The sequence below is a fragment of the Meles meles genome, chromosome X (assembly GCF_922984935.1).
Source record: "Meles meles chromosome X, mMelMel3.1 paternal haplotype, whole genome shotgun sequence".
Lineage (NCBI taxonomy): Eukaryota > Metazoa > Chordata > Mammalia > Carnivora > Mustelidae > Meles > Meles meles.
This window is the reverse complement of record NC_060087.1, coordinates 46,638,557-46,645,448: the sequence shown is the minus strand read 5'-3', so window position 1 is coordinate 46,645,448 and position 6,892 is coordinate 46,638,557.

Here is a 6,892-nt window from a genome sequence, read left to right as displayed (position 1 = left end):
CTGCCTTCAGCTCGGGTCATGATCTTGGGGTTCTGAGATTGAGCCCCACATTGGGCTCTCTGCTGGGCGGGAAGCCTGTTTCTCCCTTTCTCTCTCTGCCTGCCTCTCTGCCTACTTGCGATCTCTGTCAAATAAATAAATAAAACCTTAATTTTTTTTTATTTTCAAGCAATATCTACATCGAATGTGGGGCTCAAACTCACAACCTGAGATCAAGAGTCACATGCTCTACTGATAAGCCAGCAAGTTGCCCCTTATTTTCTCTTTCTGTTGCTTCAGTATTACCATGAAGAAATGTAACAGATTTCTGTGCATTGATCTTGTATCCTGTGACTTCACTGAATTCATTTATCAGTTCTAATAGTTTTTTGGTGGAGTCTTTAGGGTTTTCTATATATAGTATCATGTCATCTGCATATAATTAAAGTTTTATTTCTTCCTAACCAATTTTGACACCTTTTATTCCTTTTTCTTGTCTGATTGTGGTGGCTAGGACCTCCAGTACTATGTTGAATAAAAGTGGTGAGAGTGGGGGCACCTGGGTGGCTCAGTGGGTTAAAGCCTCTGCCTTCGGCTCAGGTCGTGATCCCAGGGTCCTGGGATTGAGTCCCACATCGGGCTCTCTGCTCAGCAGGGAGCCTGCTTCCTCCTCTCTCTCTCTCTGCCTGCCTTTCCGCCTACTTGTAAGCTCTGTTAAATAAATAAATAAAATATTTTTTTTAAAAAGTGGTGAGAGTGGACACCTTGTCTTGTTCTTCGCCTTAGGGGAAAATCTCTCACAAACCCCTCAGTTTTTAAAAAATATTTATTTAAGAAATCTCTACACCCAAGGTGGGGCTTGAACTCATGACCCCAAGATCAAGAGTCCCATGGTCTTCCAACTTGAGCCAACCGGGTGCCCCCCAAAACCCTTCAGTTTTAATGCACATGTTATGAGAGTCCTGATTTATCAAAGTCACCTACCAACCCTCACATCTCTAGAATTTTAACTCCTAGTTTCATATCACTCTCTCCAATGCCACCTCTCCCTTGAACCTTGATGATTTCATTTCTCTTTAAGTGACCTTCCATCTTCACATAGAGACCTGGCTTCTCACTTTCCTGACCTTCTTTCCTCCAGGGATCTTCCCATCCATTCACATCCATAGAAATAACTTTGACATTGCTACCCAAACTGGAACGAGTACAGTATCAAGTTCATGAGTCTCACTCTCAGATGTCTTCCTGTTGTTTCAGCTTATTCTCTCTAGTACCCCAACTATAATAATCACTACACCCTAGAAAACAGAGAGTGAAACACTCTAGAGACTTTGCACCCATGAAACAGACACCTAGGCATATGAGATACAACTTGCCATGGACACATCACCCCAATTCATTCTGACTTCAAATCCTGACACAGATCTGTGAAAATCTCAGAAACCTCCCACCATGGACAGAACTCCCAAAACTCAGGTATGTCATATACTGGATACAAATCTCCAAAAGGATCAGGGACTTCACACCCTGGGACACAGACCGCCCACTAAAGTACAGGGATTTCACAACATGGGACACAAACCCCACAAGAACACAGATCTCATCCTCTGTAACATATCTGCAAACAATGTAGATATCTCATACATTAGATACATACCCCCTAAAAGTTCTGAGACTTCAAACCCGACACAAACCTGCCCAAACTTCAGAGACCTCAAAACCTAGAAGGAGAGTACCCAATCTTCTCAGACTCCTCACACACCAGGCATGAATCCTCAAAGAGCTCAGAGGCACCACACACCAGATCCTAAACATCTTAAAAACTACATACTCCAAAACAGAGACCCACAAAAAGCTCATAAATCACATTATGGTGGGCACAGACCCCCAAAAGCCTATACAACTCATGCTATGGACACAGAATCCCAAACAAATTTAAGACTTTACACCTTGGGACACAGAAACCCTGGAAGAATGCACACAAGAAACTTTAAATCAGCTCAAAGATTATCATTACATGGCCCATCTCCACAAAGACATAATAGAGAATTTAACACCTAGGGACACCACCCTACAAAGAGTTCAGAGACCATACAACCTAGAAAAGATCCTACAGGAGAGACATCTCATTCCATGATAAAATCACCCAAACAGCATGAGATACCACACATGCAGAGATACAGACCCACAAACTATCATAGGTGCTATCATCTCGGACAGAAACCCAGACAGCAGAGTAACCTCAAATTCTGGATATATGTACTAAATCAGCTCAGAGGCCTGAAACATGCCTCCAAACAGTAATCAGGAATGAAAGCCTTAAAATACCAGAGCCTCCACACTCAGGGACACAGACCCACAGCATATTAAATCCTCACCATCAGGGAGAGTCTCACAAAGGTTGAGAGTCCCCACATCCTGGATAGCAGAAACACAAGGAGCTCAGAGGCCTTGTATCCAGTCAGAAAATAAACAAATCATCTTGAAGAATTCACAACCTAGAAAACAGGGCCCCAAACAATGTAGAGACCTCACATCTGGGACACAGGCCACAGAAGAGCTCAGAGATTTCACTCTGTGAAATAAAGACTCAAATAACTCAGATATCACACACCATGGTATAGAGACCCTACAGATTAGACTATAGATTAAAGCTATCACAACTTGGACAAAGTCCCTCAAGCAGCTCAGATACCTCATGCACAGAACACCCAAACAGATATTACCTTATGATATAATGCCTCCAACAGCCTTTGAGATTTCAGAACTTGTAAGAAAGATTCCCAAAATTACTTGTACATTTACTATCCTGCAAAGAGACACTAAAAACCTCAGTGACCTTGCATTTTGGACATAGTTGCTAAATCAGCTCAGAAACCTGTCACACACCTTGGAATAGCAACATGGCCTTAAATTCAAGGACAGAACATTCAGAGATGTTTACGATGAGGGATGTTGATCCTCAAAGTATCAAATACCTCACAAAAATGGAAATGGACTCAAAGATCTCAGAGAATTCATACTACAGTTAAAAGTAAACCAGCTCAGAGATTGCACATACTAGGAAGTGTGAGATGTCACACATTGAGAAGTCAAGTCCCCAAAGGTTTCAGAAGCCTCATAGCCTGACTTACAGCCTAGAGACTTTGCATTCTGAAACTCAGATCCCCAAACGTACCCAGGAGTTCACATTCTGTGACAAAGAAGCACAAACATCTCGGTGACCTTCTGTTCATGACACAGACTCCCAAACACCTCCAGAACCTCATGCCATGGGTCAGCAACCCACAATATCTCAGAGGGCTCATACTCTAGAAACATAGACCTAAAGTACACAAAGCCTTCACATACTGGGAAACAGAACCCCAAAGAGTTCACAGACCGCAATCTCTAGGACAAAGATCCCCCAAAGAAATACAAGCTCTCATACTAGGCTATTTGGATCCTCAAATAGCCTAGAAACCTCACACTGCCCCCTACAGATGAGGGACACAGTCTAGGTGGTCTGGCCTTATGGCTGTTGTCTCCTTCCTCCAGCTCTGGGGTAGGGAGAGAGATTCCTTTGAATTCTGCATTATCCTTCCTGCGAGACCCTAGTGGAGCTCCCCAAGTAAAAACCCTTATTCACCCCACAAGCTTCACATTCTCCTTCCAACTGGTCTCCAGCAATTTGTCAAAATTTCTAGCTTAATGTTCCTTTTAGCTCATACAGCATCTAGTGGCTTCTTACTCAGGTAAGCAAGAGCTCTGGTCCTATGTCTCCCTGCAGGCAACTTGTTTCTCTTCAAATTTCAGGACAGCTATCTGTCCTGTGACCTCAGTTCTCTGATGAGTTTGAACATTCATCAGTTTGTTCCTATACTTTTTGTAAGGATGGGGTTTTTTTCCTGCAGTTCTTGACATGTCCAACTTGAAACCAAACATCTTTTCAATTTATTTTTTATCTTAAAAACTTCCCTCCTTTTCAATTTATTTTTTCAAAGATGTACTTATTTGAAAGAAAGATCAGCAAAAGCTGGGAGAGGGGGCAGAGAATGAGAAAGAGAATCTAAAGCAGATGACCCACTAAGCGTGAAGCCTCATGCAGGGCTTGATCCCAAGACCCTAGGATCATGACCTGAACCCAAGTCAGACCCTTAACCAACAGAGCCACCCAGTGCCATTCCTCATTTTCAATTTTAAAAAGACGGTGGGGTGGGGAAGAGCCTGCTGGCTCAGTTAGTGGAGCATGGGACTCTTGATCTCAGGGTTGTGGGTTTGAGCCCCTTGTTTGGTGTAAGAGATTACTTAAAAATAAAACAAAATAAAACGTTCCTCCTTTTCATGTATTTCTCTTAAGCCATTACCTGTTGTGTTTCTTTCCTCTGATGGAACTTCTGGTTTAGTCATTTCTGAAATAAATTCGTTTTGTTGGAGCGCCTGTGTGGTTCAGATGGGTAAGCATCTGCCTTTGGTTCAGGTCATGACCTCAGGGTACTGGGATTGAGCCCCTCATCAGGCTCCCAGCTCAGGGGGGAGTCTGCTTCTCCCTCTCCCTCTGCCTCTCCCTGTTCTTGTGCTCTCTCTGTCTGTCTTCCTCAAATGAATAAATAAAATCTTCTTTAAAAAATAATTTTATTTTGTTTCTAATTCTTTCTTGAATTCAGTTCCTAATTACTGGATTTTTCTCATTCTTATTTATGCTATTCTTTCATATCTTGTATTGTTTCTTAATCTCTTGGCTCATTTATAAATACTAAGATGGAGTTTTCATTTGCTTTATAGGTATGTCTTTCTTTCATCTTTCTTGATGATGATTCTTTCATCTTTCTTTCTTTTTATTTATTTATTTTATTTTATTTTATTTTAATTTATTTTATTTATTTTTATTTATTTTCAGCGTAACAGTATTCATTGTTTTTGCACCACACCTAGTGCTCCATGCAATACGTGCCCTCCCTATTACCCATTCTAACATTCTCTCATTGCGTATAGGGATATTATTCTGTTCCTCATCCTCTTTCTTCTTACGATAACTTTAAATGGGATTTGACCTCCATTCTCTTAAATGGAATTAATTTTCTTGAATGTTTAGAAAGGAGGCATCGTTCAAGATAAATTTTTAACTTCATGGCTCTATAGCTCCCTCTTCTGTTTTTGTAAAGAGCTCAAAACTATGAGAGCTGGCTTTTGGAGGTATGGGGCTTTTGTTCTCCCTCACTTTTACCTGGAGCCTCTTTTTCCTTTACTGATAATTTCTACTCCTGGTGTTAGTAATTTGAGTTCTCACTCCCCCCTTGATCAGTCCTACTCGGAGTTTTCCTATTTCATTGACCTTTAAGGGGCGTCTGGCTGACTTGGCCCATAGAGCATGCAACTCTTGATTTCGGGGTTGTAAGTACAAGTCCCACGTTCGATGTAGAGATTACTTAAAATTAAAATCCTTTTTAAAGGGATTTTTAAAAAAGATTTTATTTATTTATTTGACAGAGAGAGAGAGATCACAAGTAGGCAGGGAGGCAGGCAGAGAGTGAGGGGGAAGCAGGTTCCCCGCTCAGCAGAGAGCCCGATGTGGGGCTCGATCCCATTCGATCCCAGGACCCTAAGATCATGACCTGAGCTGAAGGCAGAGGCTTAACCCACTGAGCCACCCAGGCACCCCTTAAAATCCTTTTTAAAAAGAAGAGACAGCAGGGCGCCTGGGTGGCTCAGTGGGTTAAACCTCCGCCCTCGGCTCAGTTCATGATCTTGGGGTCCTGGGATCGAGCCCCACATGGGGCTCTCTGCTTGGTGGGGAGCCTGCTGTGCCCCTCTTTCTCTGCCTGCCTCTCTGCCTGCTTGTGATCTCTGTCTCTGTATCAAACAAATGAATAAAATCTTAAAAAAAAAAAAAGAAGAGACAAGAAAGAAGAAAAAAGAAGTAGGATTCAAAAACTTACTTGGTAGGGATGCCTGGGTAGCTCAAATGGTTAAGCAACTGCCTTCAGATCAGGTCATGATCCTGGAGTCCCGGGACTGAGTCCCTCATCAGGCTCCCTGCTCAGCGGGGAGTCTGCTTCTCCCTTTGACTTCTCCCCCTCTCATTCTCTCTCTTATTCTCTCTCAAATAAATAAATAAAATCTTTTTTAAAAGTTACTTGGTAAAAAGTAAGTTCAAATACGTTAATAATTTTGATATTTTAGACAATAAAATAAGGGGTGCCTGGGTGGCTCAATCAGTTAAATGTCCAACTCTTGATTTCAGCTCAGGTCATGATCTCAGGGTCGGGGATCAAACCCTGCCTTGGGCTCTGGGCTGAGTGTGGAGCCTGCTTAAGATTTTCTCCCTCCCTCTCTCCACCCCTCTCTCTAAAATAAAATAAAATAAACATTGTTAAAATGTCTGTGCTGCCCAGAGCAATCTATACTTTCAACGCCATCCTGATCAAAATACCATCAGCATTTTTCAAAGTGCTGGAACAAACAATCCTAAAATCTGTATGGAACCAGAAAAGACCCCAAATCGCCAAGAAAATGTTGAAAAAGAAAAAGCAAAGCTGGGGGCATCACATTGCCTGATTTCAAGCTATATTACAAAGCCGTGATCTCCAAGACAGCATGGTACTGGCACAAAAACAGACACATAGACCAATGGAACAGAGTAGAGAGTCCAGATATGAACCCTCAACTCTATGGTCAAATAATCTTCAACAAAGCAGGAAAAAATATCCAGTGGAAAAAAGATAGTCTCTTCAATAAATGGTGCTGGGAAAATTGAACAGCTATGTACAGAAGAATGTACCATTCTCCTACACCATACACAAAGATAAACTTGAAATGGATAAAAGACCTCAATGTGAGGCAGGAAGCTATCAAAATTCTAGAGGAGAACATAGGCAGTAACCTCTTCGACATCGGCCATAGCAACTCCTTTAAAGACCCATCTCCAAAGGCA